At 40.3% G+C, this 26,346-nt stretch overlaps 1 protein-coding gene across 6 annotated transcripts in view; it reads left to right on the forward strand.

The window, feature by feature from the left end:
- The first annotated feature begins 3,119 nt into the window (after window positions 1-3,119).
- JADE3 (jade family PHD finger 3) overlaps window positions 3,120-26,346 on the forward strand; it is a 138,494-nt gene continuing 115,267 nt past the window's right edge. For 4 of the 6 annotated variants that reach the window (XM_074359570.1, XM_074359572.1, XM_074359571.1 and 1 more), the window contains exon 1: window positions 3,490-3,644. The gene's annotated coding sequence lies outside the window, so the exon portion shown is untranslated. Of the gene's footprint in view, window positions 3,199-3,489; window positions 3,645-26,346 lie in introns of those variants that run through there. The other 2 variants (XM_074359567.1, XM_074359569.1) reach the window with 2 other exon arrangements.

Below are 26,346 nucleotides of genomic sequence, written 5' to 3' on the forward strand. Positions count from 1 at the left end.
TAAAGAAGAATAAATAAATATATAGCTACAGTAATCAAGACTGTTTGGTATTCACAGAAGGATAGACACACAGAACAATAAAACAGAACACAGACCCTAGAAATACCCCAGAGAAATATGCCCAACTGATTTTGACAAAGGTGCAGAAGCAATTCAATGGAGGAAAAAATAGTTATTTTAACAAACTGTGTTTGAGCCATTAGACATACATATGCAAAAACATGAACCTCAACCGTAAGTTCACATTTTATACAAAAATTAATTCGAAATGAATCATTGCCTTAAATGTGAAATATAAAATGACAATACTTTTAGAAGGAAACATAAGAGAAAATTCGTGGGACCGAGGGCTACATGAGAGTTTTCTTAAACATGACACCAAATCATGAAACATAAATTCAAACACTGATAAGTTGGACTTCATCAAAATTAAAAATTTTGGCCCGCAAAATCTCTTAAGAGGATGAAAGGACCAGCTACAGACTGGGGAAAATATTTGCAGATCACATACCTGACAGAGAACTTGTATCTAGAACATGTAAAGAATTCTCAAAATGTAATGGGCCAAAGACATGAACAGATATTTCACCAAAGAGGATATACAAATGGTAAATAAGCACATGAAAAGATGTTTTATCATCATTAGCTATTGGGGAAATGCAATTTAAAACAAAGATATATCATTACACACCTATTAGAATGGCTAAAATAAAAATACAGTGACAATACCAAATGCTGGCAAAGATGTGGAGAAACTGGATCTTTCATACATTGCTAGTGGGAATGTAAAATAATACAGATCATCTGGAAATTTGGGGCAGTTTTTTTTCTACTCACTTTTTTTTCCATTTTTTAAAAATTGAAGTGTAGTCAGTTTACAAGGTTGCATCAATTTCTAGTGTACAGCATCATGTTTCAGTCATACATATACATACATATATACGTTTTCATATTCATTTTCATTATAGGTTACTACAAGATATTGAATATAGTTTCCTGGGCTATACAGTAGGACTTCTTTGTTAATCTATTTTATATATAGTAGTTAATATCTGCAAATCTTAAACTCCCGATTTATCCTTTCTCATCTCCTTTCCCGTCTGGTACCCATAAGTCTGTTTTCTATGTCTGTGAGTCTGTTTCTGTTTTGTAAATAAATTCATTTGTGGTTTCTTTTTTTTTTTAGATTCCACATATAAGTGCTATCATATGGTATTTTTCCTTCTCTTTCTGGCTTACTCCACTTAGAATGACGATCTCCAGGTCCATCCATGTTGCTGCAAATGGCATTTTTTGTTTTTTATGGCTGAGTAGTATTCTGTTGTATAAATATACCAGAATTTCTTTATACAGTCATCTGTAGATGGACATTTAGGTTGTTTCCATGTCTTGGCTATTGTAAATAGTGCTGCTATGAGCATTGGGGAGCATGTGTCTTTTTGAATTAGAGTTCCCTTTGGATATATACCCAGGAGTGGGATTGCTGGTTCATACAGTAAGTCTATTTTTAGTTTTTTGAGGAATCTCCATACTGTCCGTCATAGTGGCTGCACCGAACTACATTCCCACCAGCAGTGTAGGAGGGTTCCCTTTTCTCTACACCCTCTCCTGCATTTATCATTTGTGGACTTTTGAATGTTGGCCATTCTGACTGGTGTGAGGTGATACCTCATTGTAGTTTTGATTTGCATTTCTCTGATAATGATATTCAGCATTTTTTCACGGGTTTGGCAGTTTCTTATAACACTAAACTTACACATACCATCCAACTCAGCAATTGAACTCTTGGACATGTGTCACAGAGAAGTGAAAACTTATGTTTACACAAAAAACTCTACATGAATATTCATAGCAGTTTTATTTTTAATAGGCAAAAACTGGAAACGGACCAAATGTCTGCGGAGGGGAAGGAACAAACTGTAGTACATTCATGGCAATACTACTAAACAATAAAAAGGAATGAACTATTGATAAGTGCAACAACTTGGGTGGATCTCAAAGAAATTGTGCTGAATGAAGAAAAGCCAATTTCAAAAAGTCTGATTCCATTTACGTGTGATAAAATTGCATAGTACCATATACATAGACACAGAAATGACTGCATGTAAGACTGGTGAAATATGAATAGAGCCTGTGGATGGTACCAATGTCAATATCTTGGTTATGTAAGATACTACCATTGCGAAAAAGTGGGTGAAGAGTATACAAGACTGCTCTGCAACATTTTTTACAGATCCTGTGAATCTGTAATTCTTTCAAAATAAGTCACGTATAATAAAATGAGGTAAGTTTGAAGGACTGTGAATATTTTAGAACTAACCCGTTTGTGTATTATGAAATTGAGCTACGTGTTTAATATGGAAAACAGACAAAATACAAAAAGAGCCCACGCTTTTGTTTAGCCTAGAAATGTAAATGAAAATGTCAATATGAGTTCACGGTAAAGAGTTTCTTGCTTAAACTTCTGTATGCGTCAGGATTCCACCAGATAAGCAGACCAATAGGTGTATATATATCTAAACTTATTTATTCATTCGTTCATTAGAAGATACTGGCTCACAGTTGTGGGGCTGGCTCAGCAAATCCAAAATCTATAGAGCACGCAGTCAGAAAGGAAAGATCAGGCCCATCTAGATTATCCAGGATAACCTCCCTTACTTTACATCAACTGATCAGGAGCTTTAATTACATCCAAATATCTTCACAACAACACCCTGGTTAGTGTTTGATTGAATAACTGGGGGCTGTAGCCTCACCAAGTTGACTCATCAAAAAGCCACACAACATCAGAAACCATTTGTGCTTGCGATCGAATAAATTTATTCTGTTAATAGCCACTTTGGCTTGGTTATTATGGGTAATTCAAGCGCAAACGACTTAAATCAATAGTGGCCGACAATCGGTTGTATACAGGAGGGTCCACTTACAGAACTTTAGAGTTGAAAGGGGCCACGAAAAGCTTAGTGTTTTCAACACAGCCAAGGCACCTCTTGGTCGTCAGCCTCTCGGGCTCTTGGCTGGGCTGAGGCTCCTCCCCGCAGCAGCGCGCCCAGCAGGAGCAGAGAGGAACCCACCTGGAGCCCGGCGCCGCGGGTGCGGGAGCACCAAGTGGGCGGGGCCTCGAGGCGCGCGGCGGTGGCCTCGGCGCCCAGCCCGCCAGAAGAGCGCGCGGCAGGCGGACGGCGGGGAGCCAGTCGGGTAGGGCGAGCGCTGCTGGCGGTTGGCTGGCGTTGGGGGGGGGAGTGGAACGGGGGGAGAGGGAAGGAAGGGGAAGAGGCGGAGCGTGGGAGCGCACAGTGTCAGGAATACAATAGTGCTCCGCGCCGCTTCAGCTGCCGCCGCCGCCGCCTCCGCCGCCGTCGCTGCCGCCGCCCAACCGCCTGCCCAGCGCTGAGGCCTGACGGGGCCAGGCAGGCGGGCGGGCGAGGGCCGAGGGCGGGAGCTGAGGCGCGGGGGGCGGCCCCGGCGGATCCGGCGGCGGGGCGGGGGGCGGGGGTGGGGAGGAGATAGGGGGCAGGTGCGAGGGAGGGGAGAGAAGAAAGCGAGCGGCGCGGGGGGCGGTTACCACCCGGACTAGACTCGCCCGGCACGTTGCCGGGCCCGAGTGTGGAGCCGGGAAGCAGCGGCGAGCGAGCTGCGCCAAGGTAGGCGCCGCCGAGCCTGCACGCGGGGCGAGCGGGCTTGGGGGCGTCGCGTCGGGTGGGCAACGGGAGTGGCGGCCTCGGGGAGTGGAAACGGGCGCCGCGGAGCGCAGCGTCCCGGCCCAGCCTCGCCGCGCTCGTGGTCGCTCCGGCTCCACACTGCGGTGGCCTCCGGCGTCCCCGACGCCTTGGGGCCGAGAGCGTGTGTGGGCTGAGCTGAGGCGACGGGTGGCCCCCTCGGCCGGCCGGGGCATCGCCGGGTGGCCGGCGCGGGGGGCGGGGGCGGCCGGCCGGGTTCGATTGCGGCTACACTCGGGCAGGAATTGAGCGCCATAACTGTTGCGGCCGTTCCCTCCGGTGCTCACTCCTGGCGCCCCCTCCCTCCCGGTCCTCTGCCTGCTCTCAGGGCTCCCGGGGTCAGAGACCCGCGGCGGGAGGACCTGCTCTGCGGGTCGCCTGGGGCCAGATGCTCCGGGGAGCTGGGACGCGCCCTGGTGGTTTCGATGTTGTGGTGGGGGAGCGGGAAGAACCGAATCCCAGTGACCCGGGGCCCGGCGGTGCGGGCGGCGGCGAGGCTCCCGGTGAGCCCGGGCGCCCCTCAGACTGGCGAACTTTCCCTCCCCCTGGCGTCATTGTTCGGGCGCTGCCCGGCCGGGGCCGCCGTAACCGCCGAGCGCCGGGCGGTCCGGGGGCGGGGAGGGGGGGCAGTGGTGGGAAAAGCGGGAGGGCTTTGCGAGTCTTAAGGGAAAAATTCCCACCGCTGGGCACGGCGAAGTTAACTTTTCTCTAGCGATCGAGTTGGTTTTATTCCCACCGCCATGGGGCAATCGATTTAAAAAAAAAAAGGATAGCCTCCCTCCGATCTTTTCCTCTCGCGTTTCAGAGCCACTGCTTCTGTGAGGTCTGGCTTTAAATTGCACGAGGCAACCTGCATTTATTATTTGTGAGGAGAAAGGGGGGGCGGGATCTCGAGTGTGTGACCACAATGGTGGTTTGTGAAGGCATGTTAAAAGTTGGTATCATTGTGTAGCCCAGGGACATATGTAGCCCCTAAGCATTTGGCAAGAAACTTGTTTGGCCGCTTCTCTGACTTTTTGAGTTGCAAGGAAGTTCGTGGTCTCGGATGTTCGAGAGTTTTTGGTTTTTTGTTTTTTGTTTTTTTTTTTTTTTTGGATGTGAGATCCGTTCATGTGTGAAGCTGAGAATGAGATCCCCGTGCCACACCACCTCTGCCGTCTGATTGTATAAGAAATCAAAACCGACTTGATGGTGATTCCATTGGTGTGGAGGGAAAGGCGACCTTATTCCCTATATTCAGCCTGATAAAGATAACTGCTTCTTCCTAAACTCGTAAAGAAATGGAAAATAATTTAGGTAAAGACTGGTTGCACAACATCTTGGCTTAGTTTAAGCAACCCAGACTCCACTTTCCTAGAGCAGTTCTCTTAAATACCTTCTCTGCATCCACTTCTTGTCATCTTGGGGGTGGAGGGGGCAGTAAGAAAGGAGTCGGCCTGAACAAAGCATTGTGTTTTTATTTAATTTAATACTTTTCATAACATCTGTAAACAATGGGAATGTGGATCCCAGGCCTCTGTACCCTTTGAATAGTGTAGTTCTCATGCTTTTATAGCATCATGTGATTACTCTCTGGATAAGTGAAAATAGATGGTTTTTTCCCTCTTTTGTTTAGCCTAGGAGTACCTCTATAACGTATCATTTTCTTCTTCACTTACAGTGAGCTTTAAACTTAAATATTTGAACTGTAAAAGGATAATACCTTCCTTCAAGGGGTGAGGGAATTACGTGAGATCTTCTCAGTGTTAGCTACCATCCTTGGCACCTTTTCTTCAACTGTGCTCTTCTGTGCAGTTTTGTTTGCTAGAGAAGTCCTCTTAACCCAATGTCGTTGCCTTGACAGAGTTCCTTGCATTCTTCGTCCAGTCACTTCTGGAATACTCGGGGGTCCTGGTCTGGTTCTAGGACCCGCACACTTTGTGTCTCCCCCTTTTCTGAGTCGTGTTACTGTCCCTTGGCAGTGCGGTAGATGCCTTCTCACCTGTAGGAGTTGGTGAATCTTGGTCACAGGTAGGGGAAAGTGGAGAAGGGCCTCCCACTCCTTCCTGAAGTGTTTGTGATCAGCGGGCTACCAGGAGTGACTTGGAAGCAGCCTTAGGGGCACCTGTGACCCACCTTCTGGCCTTGTAGAGGAGGCTCCCAGGCATAGGACGGGTAATGGTATAGGGCTTTCATCATACCTGAGACTTAAGGGTTAGTGAAAAGTTAAAATATTTAAGACCAAAGGATGTTGAAGACTTGTAGGTTGAGTAAGCTTTTCTTGATGATGCTGGTCTTTTCCTTCCTTTGTGTTCTACCAACCCTGACAACCCACTTCTCCCCTGAGCTCTGCAAAGTCATTTCTTTTTGCACACTACTTGAGGTCTGACTGGAACTAGGCAAGTGTTTTGGGGGAGGCAGAAGGCATTGGGTGTTCTTGAAGACATGACTTTACAGAGGGGTCTTAGAAGCTTCGATCAGTGATACGGGTTGAACATTATAGGGCATAATACACCGACTTCCTCATGGAGCTTAACACAAAACAGGAGCCGAGGAAGGTAGCAATCATATGTTGGTTTACGTTAAGAAAGTCTCTCATCAGGGGATAACTTCCTATGACCTTTACTTATCTCACCTTATAGGTGAGGGTTTAGTGTTGGGTGACACTCGTGTGGCAGTCTCCTGAAATGGCTGATATGGGGACATTTGAATGGTTTACAGGTTTCTACCTGTTGTTCCACTTACAGTGGCTAGGAAAGCTGAAGCATCCTGGTTCGTGGGGTGGGGAAGATCTAGAATGAGTAGATAGAAGTGATGAACAAATAAAAGGATGCTGGCAACTGGTCATTACAGACCAAGTAACTACTGATGTGAGTTTTCTGTTTTCTGGAATCTGTGTGACTCCCTCATGGTTGTTTTTGCCTCCTCTCTGTAGGTCTCTCCATTGACAATAGCAACAAAGCTATTACCATCAGAACTGTCTCTGCGCTTCTTCTGGGGGACAGTGAGAAAAAAGAGTCCTGGGGAGAATTTGCCTGACCCCATAGCTAAGCTTGGGAAAAGGAAAATAAGAACCCAGAGGGAAGCTGACTGAAGAAAGTAGGGGGCCTGGTGTGGGGAAATAGTACTGGGGCTTTGACCAGTAGGAGATACCTGTGTGTTGAGTAATACTGTTCAAGCAGTAAATAATTTAATCTCTGTCCCAGCCCAGAAGCTGTGGCTGAGCCCTGCTACCCAAGGGCCTCCTTGTCCCTTGATATTGGCTGATAGGCAAGGAGACCCAAGCTTGGAGTGTACTTTTTGGAACAGCTGATAAGAGAATATGGTACCAGCATGGCCAGTACACTAGACCGTGTGTGTTGGAATCTCCTGGGAAAATTATTTTTTAGATTTTCAGAGGTTCTTATTTTGATATGATAATTTTAAAAAGTTGCAAGAGTAGTACAAAGAGCTCCTGTATTCCCTTTACCCAAGGTCACCATTGACGAAGTTTGCTCCCATTTGCTTTATCGCTTGTACTTACTGTTTCTTTTTATGAACCATTTGAGAGTAACTATTGAGATATTGGTATTTGTCAAAGGTATCCAGTCATGAGAGTGGCTCAGGGGCAGCCACAGGGAATAGCAGAACATTGGTGAGCAAAGTCTACCTATAGCTGTAGAGCATGCATCGGTAAATCACGTGGACTCTCTGGTGCTAGATACAGACATCGTTATCAATTGTAAAAGTGGTTAAGATAAACTCTTTTGTCATCATTTTTGTCAAGTTTGTTCTTAACCATGCCGGATTTTAATAGTGTTACGAAAATCCGCTCCACCACTCCCCAACTTTACACCCATAATATATTCTCCAACATTTTCATTTAATTTATTTAGCAAACATGTATTTGCTAGGGGTAGAAGAGGTGAAAGACATTCACCCCCTTGAGAGCTCAACATCCAGTGGAAAGGTAGTAAGGAAATTTACTGTCACAGTCAAGGGGAAGAATATTCTGCTGCAGGGGTTTACAGGACTGACTGGAACACCAGGCTGGTTAAGGATCTGAAGAGTTAGATACCCGGGAGTCATGTGGGTTGTGTGTGAGTGAATGTAAAGATCCTTCTTTCCCAAGGCTTGCTGCTCTTAGATGACAGGTTCATGAGTTAGGGAAGCTTTTGGTGTCACATACCCAGCATAGGCTGTGGGGTCAGGCCAACTTGGGTTTTAATCCACCACTTGATTTTGGCCAGTTACTTATCTTCTTCTCTGTGCCTCAGTTTCTTCATCTGCCAAATTACATCACAAAAATAATAATAATTGAAGTAATACTTGCTTTGTAAACATTCATTCTTCTTCCCTTCCAAAAATGCAGTACCGGGGGGCGGGTTAGAAATAGCACAAAAGGTATTAAGTATTAAGGTGAGATCCAAGGAGGTGTTTCTATTTTTTCTGCAAATAAATATCTGATTATTAATTGTACTAAGAGTTATGATGGAGATTACTGTGAGATAATAGCGATAACAGCAGTGATGATTTGTTCATCATTTCCTGTGTGCTAAACACTGTGCTAAGTGCCTATCACAGGATATCTTTCTAGGTACTAAGCTCAGAGAGTTGAAGCAAAGGTAACTTGCCCAAGGTCACACAGCAAGCAAGAGGGAGACCAGCAAGGTGCCCTGGAGCCTGAAGGATGAGCAGGAATAAGTGAGGCAAAATTCAGAGAGAAGGGATTGCCAGGCAGAGGGAACAGCAGGTGTTGTGAGGGCACTGAGATGTGGGAGAGAGATGTGGAAAGGATCCACAGAGGTTTGGCTAGGACCTGGGGAAAGAGATGAAATAGGCAGGGGGAGATTGACAGGGCCTTATGGAAGCTCGTTAAGGAGCTTGTGCTTTATTCCAAGGGCTGTGGGATGCTGCTGGAAGTTGTTTTTACCTTTTCTTAGACCACGCAATGTGTGTGTGTGCGCGCATGTGCATATTTAATCCAGAAGGATGTCCAGTGAGGCCTAAACAAGTGGCTTAAGAAAGTCATTTCTCTTTCAGTGTCTTACTTTGTGATACAGTAGAGGCAGTGTTTCTGGCTCCAATGTGTGGATCTTAAACATTTTTTACTGCCCACCATTAACACGGCTAAAACAAGTTGCTGTGATGATGCTGGAAGAAGCTGGTTCTGTAGAATGCTTCTAGAAGGAGGTTTAATTGGGCTCATGTATCTGATGCTTCTTAGGCTGTGTTAAGGGAGCTCTTTCAGCTTTCACAGAGCCCTGTCAAATGGGGGAAAATGTAGAATTGGAAGAAAAACTAATTCCTGGAAACCTGAATTGTTGTTCATGTTAGAAATGGAACTGTTGAGTATAAGACTTTGGTTTAAATATATCATGATAAAGATGCTTCAGTGACTAAATGGAAATTTTTTATGTTTTTTGTTTTTTTGGTGTGAGCCATCTGTGATGGCAGACAGCACATTTGTGAGAATCTGGGAAGACTTAGGAATTTTTTCGATACTTATATATTTATTTATTCTCATCCAGGTACTGCAGGTTTTTCTGTTTGAAACTATTTCTTATGTGCAGAGTGAACTTCATAGGGAAAATCAGTGTTCTCTTCCCCGTTCCATATGTACAGGACCACAGACATTTACTTTGAAGTAGCCTATGACAATTAGCTTTTTTTTTTTTTTTTTTTTTTTTTAGTGGTGGGGAGTGGTTAGCTGGCAGCTGGATGATCTAGGATGGCCTCACTCACACATCTGGTGGTTGGCATGCTGGTTGGTATAGGAGGCCAAGCTGGGATGGCTCATCTCTACTCCCCAAGTGGTCTTTCCTCCAGCTGGCTAGTCTGGACTTGTTCACATCATGATCTCAAAGGCACAAAGAGTAGCAAGCGACAGCAAGCACCAGTGCACAAGCACTTCTCAGGTGTCTGCTTGTGTCATATTTGATAGTGTTCCATCAGCCAAAGCACAGTTCTTCCTTGGCCAAGCCCAGAGTCATTATAGGGGGATGTGGGGGAAACTTCCAAAGGTGTGGATGAGGAGAAAATTGGGGACCATTACCACAGTAATGCATAATAATTTATTAATGCATATAACCTCTTTTCCTTTGCTAAGTCATGTTAAATGCTCATTTATAAATGCCATGTATTCTTGAAGCTAAGTAATGTGATTGTGCTACCTTCTTTTCTGTTGAGTGAAGCTGAATGATGTTTTTCCTAGGAGGAAGCCAAAGGGAAATGATGCGGCTCTAGATGTAGATATCCTCATGAGTGGCTTGGCTGCTCACTGATCTTGTGTGGCTATTATCAAAGGAGCCCCTGGGTTTTTTCAACCTCCCATTCAAGCTTTATCACAAAAACCATAATGTACAAGATTGCACTAGGTTTTGTAGTCAAGCAAAAAAGGTGGTAATTGGGAATCCATCACTACTAAAAGATGAAAGAAACATTTGCAGCCTTTCTTCATAACCTTTCTGTGATTTATCGTTTTATTTAAAAGAAATCCTTATTTGGGCATTATAATAAGGACAAAGGATACTCTGTAGATATGTTTTATTTGGTCAAGATTTTAAAATCTTGTGATTGCAGTAAAGAATCCAGCATTGTGCTGTAAAGTGAGTGATCAGTGACCAGCGATTTGGGCCATCAGCCTTTGGCCTTTGCCTGTGAAGATTCTATAAGTAAGACCTTTTACATACCTGAAATAAGCTTCACAACCAGCTTGTGGCCTGAAATACATTACATGAAAATGTATGTGGAACCTAGGAAGCATGTGTGGGGAACTGAATAGAAAGCTCACTTTGTACATCTTAGAGCTGTACATTCCTCCAGAAAATTGCCTGGTAATAGAATCTCAGCTTGCTTTTTTCCCTCCTAGGATAAAAATGAAAAATCCCTGACATTTTAAAAGTCAGTGACTTGGAAAGAGCCATCAAAATTATAAATGCACATATCATTTGACCCAGCAAACACTCCCAGGAATATGTTCGACAAATATTTGCATATTACTTGGAGTATTGCTGATAATAGCAGAAGAGTGGATATGTCCTAAGGATCTGTCAAGGTTTGATTATACAGCAGAATATTACATTGATATTGCATGATCTTCGAGTTGTACAAGATGAAAAAACAAGAAACAACAGCATGTATTGTATACTACCATTTGTGTAAAATAGATAGTGGGGCAATAATATGTATATTTTTGCTTACGTACACATAAAACATATTTCTGCAAGGATATTTAAGACACTGATAGCTTTGGGGCATACATGGCCAGGAGTAGAGGGTGGGAGGGAGACTTTTCACTGCATAAACTTATATATATTCTTTTGGAATTTTAAGACACATGAATATATTGTCATATTTAAAAAATTAAATACATTTATTTAAAAAGAGATGGTATATGGTGATGGTGATGTAAACTTCCATGGACTTCTGCTCAAGTTGACCTGGTCAGAACTATCCCTGTTAAAAAAATAAATCCAGTCAGTTTTGTTTCCTAGAAATGCCTCAGAATAGTATACTTCTGAATTTTTTACTGTAGCCCTCCCTTTCCCAGAATGTCATTTGAGTGGAATCATACAATATGTAGCCTTGTTTTGATCTCGCTTCTTTTACTTGATTCATCCATGTTATGTGAATTAATAGCCTGTTCCTTTTTATTACTGAATTGTGTGCTATTTTATGGATGTACCACAGTTTGTTCATTCACCTGTTTGAGGACAACTTGGTGTCTTCCAGTTTCTTGGTGATTATGAATAAAGCTGAAATAAACATTTTGTGTGGACATAAGTTTTCAGTTCATTTGGGTGAATACCTAGGAATGGGATTGCTGAGTTCTTATAAGAAACTGCCAAACTGTCTTCCAAAGTGGTTCTACCATTTTGCATTCCCACCAGCCATAAAAATGAGGAATGTGTGTCAAAGTTCATCTTCCTGCATATGGATGTCCAGTAGTTCCAGAACTATTTGTTGAAAAGACTGTCCATTGAATTGCTTTTGTACCTGTGTCAAAAATATAACTGTGCTTGTGTGGGTCTATTACTGATCTCTATTCTGTTGGATTGATCTGTGTGCCTCTATCTTGACTACGATAGCTTTATAAGAAGTCTTAAAATCAGGTAATATGAGTACTGTTATTTTTCATCTTTATCAGAATTGTGGTAAGAGAGGACATCCTTAATTTGTTCCAATCTTGGAAAGCATTCTCTCTCTCACCATTAAGTATGATGCTAGCTGTAGGTTTGTTTTTGTTTTTGTTTTTGTTTTTGTTTTTGTTTTTAATATATACCCTATTGTGCTGAAGCAGGCCCAAGGTGGTTATCTTTAGAAGGCCTGCTTGCAAGATTGGCCCTTGGCTGGTGTCTGGGAAATTGGCTTTTCAAACATTTTGAGAATGAAATATTACACTCTACCTTCATTTATTTCTTCTCCAATGCTCTTTATTTCTTTCTATACCAATCCAAGTTCTCACCTTAATCATAATCTTTCTGCATGAAGAATTTTCCTTTAACATTTCTTTTATGTCAGGTCTGCTGGCAGTAAGTTCTTTGTTTTTGTTTATCTGAGAAAGTCTTCATTTTTTTCTTCACTTTAAAAGGACATTTTCATGGGATATGGAATTCTGAGTTGACAGTTTCTTTTCCTCTCTCAACATATTACTCTACTGTTGCCTTGCTTGCATGATTTCCTTTTTTTTCATGGTTTCTGTTAAGTCTACTGTAATTCTTATCCTTGTTCCTCCATAGTTAATGTCTTTTTTCCTCTGGCTGCCTTCAATCTCTGTCTTTGCCTAGGTGTGGCTTTTTTGTTTTTTCTTATTTATCCTGCTTGGTGTTCTCTGAGCTTCTTGTATCTTTGGATTGTTGTCTGTGACTAGTTTGGAAAGTTCTCAACCATTATTTCTTCAAAATAATTCTTGTGCTTTGTTCTCTTTTTTTCCTTCTTTCTGGGGTTACAATTACAAATACGTCATACTGTTTGATATTGTCCCACAGTTCTTGAATGCTGTGTTCTATTTTTTCCACTCTTTTGTCTGTCTTTGTTTTTATTTTTATTGACCTGATCAATAAACTCGATCTTCATGCTCACTGATTCTTTTCTTGCCTGTGTCAAGTCTGCTGTTGAGCATGTTGGCTTTTTTTTTTAATATGTTTTCATTGAGCATCTCCATTTGATTCTTTATTACACTTAACCATTTCTTTGCTGACATTATCCATCTGGTCTTGCGTATTGTCTACCTTTTCCACTAGAGAGTCTTTAATGTATTAATCATAATTCTTTTAAATTTCATTTCTGATAGTCCCAACTTCTTTGTCATACTGAGTCTGGATCTGATGATTGTTTTGTCATTTGGAATATTTTCCTGCCTTTTATTATGTCTCATAAATACGTTGAAAGTTGAACATGGTCAGGAGAAGAACACAGATTTCCTTCTGCTCGGCCTTTAGTGTAGGGGTTTAAGTTAATCTAGTCAGGAGTTGGCCTGTGTTCGATGTTTGTTTTTGCTGTGGGCACCAGAGATTTCTGATTCCTCTAGTGATACCTTCTTTTTGACTCTTGCTTGGCTTTGGGTTTTTCCTTTGTGCTGTTTCCCAAGAGCCTTCCCTCATAGCTCTCCCAGTTGTATTCCACTGTTACTAACCACGTAGCTGGTGGTAGTAGGGGAGGGGGAGTTCTCTGATGATTTGATTAAGCCTTAGACTTAGTCAGGTACTGGAACTTGGATCTTGTGTATTCTTCACAAGATTTCTTGCCCCTCCTGCAGGGGTGGTGTTTCTTTTTCTTTTTTCTCTGTTCCACCAGTATCCTCAGGCCATGGGTTTCAAGTCCTTCCTCCACTCCCCGATGCAGATTAAGCTTTTTGTTCTGTACTAGAGATAAAGGAAAGGGGTCTGGGTGGATTTCACAGTGAGTGCTATTTTCCTTAGCCAACCAGCACCACGGTGGGAGCTTTCTGTGGGATTTTCCCTGATCCTCTCTGTAAGCGTCTGGTGGGATTCCTGTAAAACTTGTAAGAGGATGGGAAACACCAGTTTGGAGCCCAGGAACTTCATACTCTCATGATGTTCCATACACTGGCCTCCAGTAATTTGTCAGAATCTCTAGTTTAATTTTCCTACCACCTTACATTCTCTGATCCTGTGTCTACCTGTAGGCACCTCTTTTCAGATATCAGGATAGTGTTTTGCCGTGTGATTTCACTTCTCATAGGTCCAAGAAGAGTCGGTCGTTGATTTTTAGTTTCTTGTCATAAGGGTGGAAATGATGGTTTCCCGATGCTTTACATGCCCAAGCTGAAACGTGAGCCCTCAAATAAGTTTTAATCTACACAAATGTCTAGTGCACAACCCATAGAAACTCAGCGCAGGTTAGTTTTTTCCCCCTTGTTTTTCTTTTTCTCACTCTTTTGAATTTTATGGTTTTATGGCAAGGGGGCCAGGAGTAATTGATTCTGGTTTGGGTTTTCCCTATTTTAGGCTTTAAAAACTTGTACACCACTGGCAGTATATGTTTGTCTTGCTCTCTTCCAAAATTCTGTGTATGGCTTTGTAATTATTAAACATGTCGTTAGCACTCAGTAATAATTTGCCTCATTCAGAATTAAGAGCATTTCTAGATTATAGGGTTTGTTAGTGACCATGTGTTGTCATTTTTGTTCTTCACATTCCCAGGTGCAATTCAGTGCAGCTAGTATTTGTTGAGTGCCCACTGTGCTGTGAGTGAGGCACTAGGTGTTGAGTAGGATGCAAACCTCACCTGGTAAATGGAGTAACCAGAGGGTTCCTGAAGGCAAGTTGAAACCCCATGGATGGAAGTATATTGCCACTTGGGAAACATCTCCATTTCAATCTAGAAAGATTTTTGAAATTCTTTAAAATTGTTTATTTTTAATTATACTAGTGATATGTGAATGCATTCTAGTAAAAACTGAAAAGTTGTAGAAAGATCCATGGTTAACTATGACATCCTCATTCCATCACATTTTCCTTTCCAGGGTTAATTTTGATTACTTTTTATGTTTTACTATGCAAATTGCTATCAAATATCATACCATATAATACATTTACTGAAATACTTTTATTTTTAAGGAAATAAGCACTCAAGTTCACTTAACTTTTAAGGAATGTTTGCTAATGATAACTGTCATCATTCAATTTGGATGTGTGGCCTAATAATGGTTCTTTGCTTCTTATAATGCAACTCTTCTAACTTTAAATCTGAAAGCTAGTGTTAATGATAGGTAGAACTGTAAAAGTCTGCTGTGAATAAATGGGAAATACAGAAATTTGTACTGACTGAAAAGATGATGACCTGTTGCCTTTTTCTTTAATTATCATACAGTAAAATTGACTTGGGAGGGGGGGCTGTGTATAGTTCTTTGAATTTTGACACATGTATAGATTAGTGCAACCACTGTTAATGATCAAGGTACAAAACAGCTCCACCACCCCAAGAAACTCTTTTGTGCTACCTCTTTCAGTCACACTCTGTTCCCACCCCAACCTCTGGTAGCCATTGATCTGCGCTCTGTCACACTATAGTTTTGTCACTTTGATGTCACATAAATGGAGTCAGACTGTATGTAATCTTTTTGGTCTTGCTTTTTTCACTCAGCATAATGCTTTTGAGATTTATCCAAGTTGTGTGTATCAATAGTTTGTTCCTTTTTATTATCGAGTAGTATTCCATTCTGTGAATGTACCATGTTTGGGTTGTTTCCAGTTTGGGGTGATTATAAGTAGAGCTGCTATAAAAATTCATGTACAAGTGTTTGTGTGCACATAAATTTGCATTTCTCTAGGGTAAATACCTGAGAGTGAGATTGCTAGAATTATACTGCCATTCATGGTAAAACTAATTAGCTAGAGTTTGAATGCTAGAATGGATAGAATAGCAGAGATCCAAGTTATTTAAATCCTGCTTTTGAATCTTATTAGCTATGCAACCTTGAGTGAGTTTGACCTCTCTGTGCCCCAGTCTCCTCATTTGTAAAATGAAGTTATTAATAACCACGGGGATTATGTGGAATTAATGGCATATTAAGAATGAAATGCTGAGCAATATCTGACATACCAAATGTATTATGATCATCATCATCATCATCTCTTGTTTAACAGAACCTTTCCCTGTCAGAGACATTTGCCTTTGGTTAATTAAAATGGAGAAATTAAGTAATCCGTAGGTGTGGTGTGTTTGGTAGGCAGGCCTTCAAAGCATGTTGTCTGTGGGCGAAATTTTAAAAGTTGTCCTCAGTGATGAGAAAGTTTAGGAACGGAGATGGATGGGAATCCAGTTTATCATACAAAGATTGGACCAGATGCCCAGTTTTGATGGTTTTACTTGTCCTCCAACATTGAAGAATCATGTTCACCCAAAATTTAGTGCATTGCTATACTTCATAAAGAAACTTCAAAAAGTAGCTCAGAAGCAATTAACACTCCTTGAGTGCTTGCTGTATACCAAGCCCAAGGCTAGGCACTCCTCAAGTGTATAAACCTGAGTACCTCCCCACAAAATAAGTTATCTGGATAGTCACTGAATGTTATTTTTATACTTTTTTTTTAAAGCTAACTGTTGAGGACACTGATAACACATGATATCTTGGAACCCCTGTGATATGAACCATCTATGATTTCTCAGATCCTAAAATAAAACACATCTTTTTACAGGAAACCTCCTCAGGTTTGAGAAGCACATTGAGGAGAGAATTAGCAAAAACTCAGCATGCCCACCCAGATCTCTTCCTAGAACACTATGTCATTAGAAAATGCAGCGGAGGTCCCTTTCTCGCGTAACTGCTGTATAGTATGGTCTGGCTAAATCTGAGCAAGCACAATGGCAGAGGAGATGTGTTCTCCCTGGAGAGCTTTTCCCTCTCCTATGGGATACACACAAAGGGCCAGCTATTCACCTCCTAGACAGTGGATGAAGTGCTATATATGTAAAGAGGAACCTAAATATCCTTTCTTTTCTTGTTTATTAGTTCGGTTGTTTTGTAGTGTTTTCATTTGACACAATGCATCAGCAGAGGACAGTTCTTCAGGTGGCATTTCAAGGCAACTGGGTGGAACAAGGAGTCTTAAGCACACAGTCTGGGAAGTCATCTCTGAACTACTTCCTCACTGCCTCCCCTCTCCCAGTACCACAAATAATCCAATACTCAAGTTTACCTGGAGCCTTTCCTTACAACTGGATCATCCTTTCCTCTCTGCCCTGCCAGTCAGTCCTGCCTGGGCCAATTCTGAATTCTTCCAAATTCTAGCTCAGCAGATTTCCCCCTTCCCCAAACCCCGCTCATTTGGATGTCATCCTCTACACCATATTCCCTCATTAAGTCCTGCCTTTCTGTCCACTTTAGCACCTAATGCCATACTTCCTTGCCCTGTGACCTATTTTGTTATACACATGACCTGAAGGTTTACAGCTAGATTGCCACTGCCATAGTGGTAGGAAACCCTCAAATTCTCTACATCCTATTTCTCTCACACACTTGAAAGAGAATTGCTGCCTGCTAGTTAATTAACAAACCAAGGTCAATTCTCATTTTGTGTTAAAAAAAATTACACGTAACATGTTCTGTTGGCCACATAAGTCCTTTGGAAAGTAGTAGTTTGGGAAAGAAAATATACATTTTGTAGACTGTCAAAAGAAAACTGATGTTTTACCATGCTCCCCCTGTGAAAAGTGTGACTATGCAGTCTGCCTGGGCAGAGAATGGCTTCGCAGTATACATTATAGTCAAAGTGCAGGCAGCTTTTCCCTGGCTGCATCGTGGTTTCTAGCCTTCCCTCATGACTCCTTGCCCACTTATAATGTTAAAGAGCACTAGATTTTTTCTTTTCAAATATAAGCAAAACTTTGTAAACAGTTATACCCTACTTGTCTCACATGAAACTGGCGTCTTATATAGGGTGTGTGTGTGTGTGTGTGTGTGTGTGTGTGTGTGTGTGTGAGATGAGCCTAAATTTAGCTCTTTCTAGGATAACCAATTAAATCCAAGATAAACATTTTTTATACGTCTGAATTAACCTGCCTGTAAAAGCTCCAATTATGCCCTTTAGCCCCTTGAGCAGAATCCATGTAGGCACTTGCCTTTAGGGAAACCATCTCTAGGCTGCTTTCTTGCCATGATCTCTATGCCACTCCAGGTCCAAATCAACTTCCTTCCAAACTGCTGTGCATAAAGATGTAGGTTCTAAAGGTCCCTTCCCTGTACTGCCATACCCACTCCTGCCACTAGGCTACCACGTACCCGTGGCTGCTTGCTCACTGCATGGTAGGTAGTGTCTGTACTCCTGAGAGCCTAGCGCTTAAAGTTCCCCACACCCAGTCATAACCTTTCCCACCATCCTTACCCCTTATGTCTTAAATCCTCTTCTCTACCCACTCCACCAAAGCGTGCATTCACTAGAGTCTAAACATACCATGAGTCATCCTGCCTCTCTGTTTGTACTGCCTTCTGCCTGAAGTTCTCCACATTCCTCTGCCTTCATTCCATCCTGTGCGTTCCTCAGGATCCACTCATTTTTTTCACCTCAGTGGTTCCTTCCATCTCTCAAGGCCCATAGGACTAAATGTGCTCAACACTCATTTTCCCAAATGGGATGGTGTGATAGTAGTGCTTAATGGCTACAAAGTCATTTCATCTCTGTATATATACCACGTGATAGTGTACTTTGCAGCTCTTCCCTTCAGGAGGTGAAGTCTGGTTCTCTACTCCTTGAGTCCGGGCTGTTCTTGTAACTTGCTTTGGCCAATAAATGCAGCGTGAGTAACTCTGGGTGACTTTTGAGCCTAGATCTCAAGAAGTCTTGTAGCTTTCCTCTTCTCCCTAGGAACCCTGTAGCAACCATATGAAGAAGCCCCAGCTAGCCTGGTGAAGTAAGAGAGATGATGTGGAGAGGCCAATCAACAGCCAACCATCAGACATGTGAATTAGGCTGTCTTAGACTATTCAGCCCTAGTCATATTGCCAGGTGACTGACTGCATAAGGGACCCTAGAAAAGACTAGGAGAAGAACCACTCAACTGATTCTAGCCCAAATTGCTGACCCACAGAATTGTGAGCAAAAAATGGTTATTTTAAGCCACGAAGTTTTGGGGTGATTTGTTATGCAGCAGTAAATAAGTGAAAGGGCAGGGTTTGTATTGCTGTATTCTTGGTGTCTAGAGGGCATGGCCATGGTAGATTTTCAATAAGAGATTGTTGTGGTTCACTGTCATCATGGTGTCACTCCTCTCTTTACTTAGTCAATCAAGCTTCCCAGTCCTCGTGTCTCTCCCTGGTTCTCAAACAGTTCAAAGCTTGGGCTCAATACTGTCTTCCAGAATGACACCTTGCAGTTCTTCTTCACTCCACTGGACCAGCATCCATCCATTTGCTCCTTTCACAGCCCCATGACAGGTCACATCTCTCAGCTCTGTGCTGCATCCCTCACTTCTTACCTTGTTTGTTAACTAACCCTGAGTGGCCAACCCATAGGCTGTTTTCAACCTCCCAGCTTTCCACCATCACTCTGAACCCTCACTACCTGATTCACATGTGCTTGTAATTAGGAAGGGCCTAGGAGACTGCCTTTTATGAATGAGGAAAGGAAGGCCCAGATAAGTAGTAGTAGTAGTAGTAGTAGTAGTAGTAGTAGTAGTAGTAGTAGTAGTAGTAGTAGTAGTAGTAGTAATAAGTTATTAATTAATAATAAAAATTATTATTATTATTATTAATTGGCTTATTCAAGGTCACATGATAGCAGTATCAATACCAGAACCCATATCTCATGCAGATTATTACCTAGTAAGTTGCTTATTTGTGCTTGGTTCATGTGTGTGAAACAGTACCTTGTGGTTTAGACTGTGAAAGTTCTTTGAAGACAGGCATGATATCTTTTACTTTTCCTGCCTTTTCACATTCTCCTGCTATCTCCAAAGACTATCCTGTAACTACTGGGCACGTGAGTAGTCAATAAATACTTACTGATTAATTGACATTTAAAAAGAAATTACGCTTGGAACTGTTCTATATCTTGTTTGTGGTGGTAATTACAACAATACGTATATGTCAAAACTGGGACTGTACATTAAACAGGCTAAGTTATACTGTGTATAATTTAAATTAAGGTATAATCAAAGCAGTTTTGCTGAAGAAATCTATCTGATATATGTGGCTAAGTGTATAGGTAACATGTTACTGTGAGAAAAGAAATTTGGCCCATTGCAAATAAATTTGCACATAATAGGCACTCAGTAATGTTACTTTCCTTCCTTCTTGCACACAAATGCTGCATAATCACCTATCAAGACTGCTAAAGAAAGCATTCCTGCTGTAGGAGATGACTGGATCTCAGAAGACTTTTAAGATCCTATAGTTGGTTTGAAAGGTAAATAAATGGCTATTTTGGAATGTGTGTGTAAAGTAAAATATGTGAACACTGCCACACTACTCTAAGTGCAGGCCCCCTTAGAACCTTAATTTTACTTCCAAAGAGACTCAGGTATAATACTATTAGTCCTCTGTTGATAGAAATTATTTAAAACTTAATACAAAAGGGTGAGCAAATGTCCTTTCATTGTCATTCTGGAGCATTGACTGAGAGGCCCACCCAAGGATTATTTAGTTCTCTAGGGGATTACATCTTTGTTTGGCTCATTATTCACTAATGATTAGGGTCCAGACTTTTGGAAGTGACACGTTAATTTACAGATTTTTGTTTGGCAGAGATGAAAAAATTTCTATTTGGTAGAAGAAATAATCCCAAACACTACAGGTTAACTGCCCTGTAGGGCACTAATCACTTTTCTATCTAATGTAACTCTCTGTCTAGCATTTTTATTTTCAGTATGTATAGATACCGAATCTCTCAAATATTCTTTGAGTCAGCCTTACATCATACTGTTTCCCTCACTAATAAATTAATTTTTGATGTGTTCATTCTGTATTTGTATGTGAGTCATATTTTTAATTTTTAAAACTATATTTTGACACCTCAGGCATCCTACAGCATTGTCTGTGGACCATGCCCCATCCTCTACAAAGTCCCTGAAATCTACTACCGATTGATGGTTTTAATGGTGTACCAACACCTTGAAATATACCTTTGTGATCATGGTGGTACCTGAAGAGGTCTTCTCAGGAAAAAGACTGAATACCTCTGCAGGTGCTCAAGAACACTGCAGAAAGACATTCTGAAACTACTCTCACAAAATGAGAAATGAATGTTCCTTCTTATCATGTTACTGTTCTATCTAAAAGCCAAGGGGATGACATTAAGAACCTTTGTTTTAGGGATCCAGAGCAAACAGACTCATACTGGGCCCTTCTTTCCTGTCAGACACTATTCCTATGATCTGCTTTTGCTAGTAATGGCCATAAAATAACTATATTGGAGCAATAAAAATTGATAAGCTACCAGCTGCCTCAAAAGTCTAATAGCTTTGGCAAAATATACTACAGCTCATTGTGATAGAGCCTTATTTTCCCTAACAGGTTTTATTTTAACACTTTCCTTTTCACACTACTGAACAGCATAATCAAATCAACAAATTCAGCAAATGCTCAGTGTGTTCCAGGTACTAGGCACTGCTCAGCCCCCTGCCCCAAGCAGACTCCACTGATTGGTAGTGTCAGTCACTGATTTGTAGTTATCCGGGATGCAAATGGAGAGCAGAGCCTAAATGGAGGGTTGCAGTCTGCCCGGTCGGCACTCAAAAAATTTAAAATGGAGTCAAGCAAAAGAGTGGATCTCTTTCACATTAATAAAGTACAAGACTTAATTATCTATAAGACCACTGAGTATTAAATACATACAGATTTGAAACATCCTGAGAAAAAGGAAGGGCAGGTTAAAACATGGTTCACTAACAAACTGGTATTTATAAACATTCTAAATCAGCCTGACAACTTTATTGAAAGAGGTATGAAACAAGTATTTTGAAATGAAAACTCAAACTCAGAAATAATCCAGAAATGGTGCCCTTTTATACAAAGACCAGAGTGCTAACTTTCCATGCAGCATAGGGGATCCTCTGCAGAGGAAGTCTGAACCAAAATTCTAAAACAGCAGGGAGGAGGGCGTGAAGTGGGTTGAGGATATGGAACAGGAGTAGGGGAAATTTTTTCAACCTACTTTCCCCCTGGTGATTATTTTTTAAAACTCTGTAATATTTCACAATAAAATGTTTTTTTTTTTAAGTAATCAGTTTGGGCCAGCTTCTGCCTTGGGATGTAGGAGCTGGAAGTAGTGTTGCTCTCACCCTTACAATTTAGCCAAGCTGAATTCAGATTCATGATTTTTATTGAACCCATCAGGGAGGACTATTTTGCTCAAGTATTTGTTGAGAGGAGTATTCAAGTATTTTGCTCATTTTAAAATTTGGTAGTTTGTTTTCTTGCTATTGTGTTTCGAGAGGTTTTTTTTTAAATTTTTTTACAACATTCTGGATAAAAGTCCTTTGTTGGTTATGTGATTTATCAGCAGATATTTTCTCTACATCTGTGGCTTCACTTTTCATTCTCTTAGTGGTGTCCTTTACCAAGCAAGATTTTAATTTTGATGAAGTCCAATGTGTCATTTTTTAAAAGAACTCATGTCTAAGAACTCTTTTATTAACCCTAGGATATTTTCTCCTATATATTCTTCTAAAAGTTTTGTAGTTATATATTTTACATTTAGATCTATGGCTGTTTTGAGTTAATCTTTGTATATGATGTGAAGTTTAGGTGGAGATCTGTTTTTTACATATGGGTGTCTAATTGTTCCTGCACCATTTGTTCAAAAGACTATCCTTCCTCCTTTAAATTGCTTTTGCATCTTTATCAAAAATCAGTTGTCTGTCTTTAGGTCAATATCTGGACTCTCTCTCCTGCTCCATTGTTCTGTTTTTATCACTTCATCAATATCACTGTCTTGATTACTATAGCTTTATAGTATGCCTTAGAATCAATTAGTGTGGTTTCTCCAACTTTATTCTTCTTTAAAATTGTTTTTAGCTATTCTAGATCTTTTGCTGTTCTTTATAAATTTTAGAATCAGCTTGTCTATGTCTACGAAAAATCCTACTGGGATTTTTATTGGAATTAGGTTAAATCTAATGATGAATCTGATGAATTTGGGGAGAATTGACATCTTTAATATGCTGAATCTTCCACCACATGATTATAGTATATTTCTCCATTTATTTAGATTTTCTTTGATTTTTTTTCATGGAAGCATCAGTGTTTTGTAGTTTTCAGCATATAGATCTTGTACATGTTTTGTTAGATTTATACCTAAATACTTCATTTCTTTGGAGCTATTGTAAATGATGTATTTTTAAAAGATTCAGTTTCTAGTTGTTTATTGCCACCATATAGAAATATACTTGATTTTTGTATTGACCTTATATCCTGCTTCTTTGCTGAGCTATTAGCATATAGACTGCCTGATATATTCTAAACAATCATGTTGTTTAGGAGTAGGGATAGTTTAATTTCTTTCTTTCAATCTGTATACCTTTTCTATAATTTTTGTCCCTTATTGCACAAGCCAAGACTTCTAATATGATATTTGATAGGAGTAGTGAGAAAGCATATCTTTTTCTTGTTTCACCTTTAAGTTCTTTATCAGGTTGAGGAAGTTCCCTTCTATTCCTAGTTGCTGAGAGTTTCTATTATGAATGCATTTTGAATTTTGACAAATGCTTTTGTTGTCATCAACTGATATGATCATTTGGTTTTTCTTTTTCAGACTTAACATGTCGATTATGTTGATTTTTGAACGTTGAACCTGCCTTGCATTTCTGGAATAAACCCCACTTGGTTGTAGGGTTTTATATGTTGCTGTTAGATTTGCTAATATTTTGCTGGGGTTGCTTGCTTCTATATTCATGAGGTTATTGGTCTGTTGTTTTCTTTTTTGTATTACATTTGTCTGGGTTTCCTACCAGGGCTTTAGAAAATGAGTTGGGAAGGATTCTCTTATTTATTTTCTGGAAGACATCTTGCAGAATTGGTGTTATTTTTTTTCTTTAAATGTTTGTTGGAATTTGCCAGCAAAACCATATGGGCCTGGGCATTTCTTTTAAAAAAGATTTTTAGCTGTGAATTTAACTTCTTAATAGATGGGGGCATTATTCAGGTTACCAGTTGCATCTTCAGTGAGTTTTGGTAGTTTGTGGTTTTCGAGCAGTCTGTCCATGTAAGTTGTCTAATTTATGTGCATAGAGTTATTCATGGTAGTATCCCCTTATTCTTTTAATGCCTGTGGGGTCTATAGTGATAATCTCCTCTTTCATACCTGATATTGGTAATTCGAGTGTTCTCTCTTTTTTTTTCTTTCTCAGTTTTGCTAGAGGTTCATCAGTTTTATTAATCTTTTCAAAGAATGAGCTTTTGTTTTCATTGATTTTTGTGTATTATTTTTCTGTTTTCAGCTTGATTTCTGCTTTGTATTTCCCTTTTCTGCTTGCTTTGGATTTATTTTGCTCTTTTTCTAGTTTCCTAAGGTGGAAGTGTAGATTACAGTTGACCCTTGAACAGCAGGAGTTTGAACTCCGTGAGTCCATTTATATGCAGATCTTTTTCGATAGTAAGTACTATAGTACTACACCATCCACGTGGTTGGTTGAATCCATGAATGTGGAACTGCAGATACAGAGGAACTGAGGTTTTAGAGGAACCATGGATAGGGAAGGCCAACAATAAGTTAGACGCAGATTTTCGACTGCACGGAGGTTTGGCACCCCTAACTCCTCCATTGTTCGAGGGTCAGGTATATTTATTTCGGACCGTTTTTTCCCTAGAAGGGTATTTACTGCTATGAATTTTCCTCTAAGCAATGCTTCAGGTGAGCCCACAAATTGGGTTATGTTGTATTTTCATTTTTCTTTAATTCAAAATATTTTTTAATTTCCCTTGAAAGTTACTCTTTGAATAATAGATTATTTAGATGTATGCTATCTAACATCCTAAGTGTTTGGAACTTTTCCTCTTATCTCTCTGTTGTTGATTTCTATTTTAATTCCTTTATGGTCAGGGAATGTATTCTTTATGATTTCAATTCTTCGATATTTGAGGTTTGTTTTGTGACTCAGAATGTGGTATATCTTGTTGATAGAATATATATTCTGCAATGTTCTATACATGTCAGCTAATTCCACTTGGTTGACAGTGGTGTTCAGTTCTTACATATTCTTGCTGGTTTTCTGTCTACTAGTTCTATATATTAATCAGAGAAGAATATTGAAACCTTCAACTATAATCGTGGATTTTTCTACTTCTGATTTTTATCTTGGGGGGAAAATCAGAAAAGAACAGCTTTACTGCTTTGCCAGGCAAAGGAGAGTCACAGCAGGCTAATGCCTTAGAGTGCTGCTAATTTTAGATCAGACAGTTTTTGCTTCACATATTTTAAAGCACTGTTGTTAGGTGTTTATACATTTAGGATTGCTAAGTCTTTTGGATGGATTAATAACCCTTTTAGCATTATGTCATATCCCTCTGTATCCCTCTTTATCCTTGTAATTTTCTTTACTCTGAGTTACTTCTTTTGATCAGTGTTTGCATCATAGCTTTTTTCATCTTTTGTTTTTTATCTGCCTATATCACTATATTTGAAGTCATTTTCTGATAGACATTGTGTAGTAAGTGGGGTCATGAGTTTTAAATCTGTTCTGACAATCTCTGTCTTTTCATTGTATGTTCAGACCATTACACTTAATGTAGTTATTGATATGCTTGGTTTAGGCCTACCATTTTATTATTTCTTTTCTTTGTGTTACCTCTGTTATTATTTCCTCTTTTTTTCTACTTTCCTGCCTTTTGGATTGTTTGAACTTTTTTTTAGCACTTCATTTTATTTCATCTATGGCTTTGAGTTTATCTCTTTGCATACCTTTTGTGGTTGCTCTAGGGATTATAATATACATATTTAGCTTTGCGCAGCCTACTGAGGAGGTTTTTTTTAATGGAGGTACTGGGGATTGAACCCAGGGCCTCGTGCATGCTAAGCACGCTCTCTACCACAATCTCCTTAGAATCAATACTTTACCATTTCAATAGAAAGGCAGAAACCTTACAGCATGTAGGTCCCTTTACCCTCTCCCCTTTATGTTTTATTTGTCTTATATATTACGTTTACACATATTGAAAATCCCTTCACACATTCTTATCATTTTTGCTGTCAGTTGCCAAACATATTTTAAATAATTTGAGAGAAGAATAGTCTACCATATTTACCTAGATTCTACCATTTATGTTGCTGTTCCTTCATTCCTAATGTTCTGAATTTCTTTCTACTGTAATTTCCCAACTTTCTGAAGAACTTACTATTAGCAGTTCTTTTAGAGCAGGTTACTGGCTATAAATTCTCATTCCTGAAGGACTTTTTGCTGGATATAGAATTATGTGTTGACAGTTCTTTTTTCCCCACAGTTCAAACATGTGCCATTTCCTTCTGACCTCCATGGTTTCTGATAGAAAAAAAAAATCCACTGTCATTCAAATTGTTATACCCCTTTAAGGGTAATGTGTTTTTCTCTGGCTGCTTTCAAGAGTTTTTTCCTTTGTGTTTGTGTTCAGCAGTTTGATTTGAATATGTCTGGACATGGGTTTCTTTGGGTTTATTCTGTTTGGGGTTTTTCACTGCTCAGGCTATTTAAAATATCATAAGTAAGCTCTAGATTCCAGAATAAATTGGAATGA

Source organism: Camelus bactrianus, chromosome X (genome assembly GCF_048773025.1).
Source record: "Camelus bactrianus isolate YW-2024 breed Bactrian camel chromosome X, ASM4877302v1, whole genome shotgun sequence".
NCBI lineage: Eukaryota > Metazoa > Chordata > Mammalia > Artiodactyla > Camelidae > Camelus > Camelus bactrianus.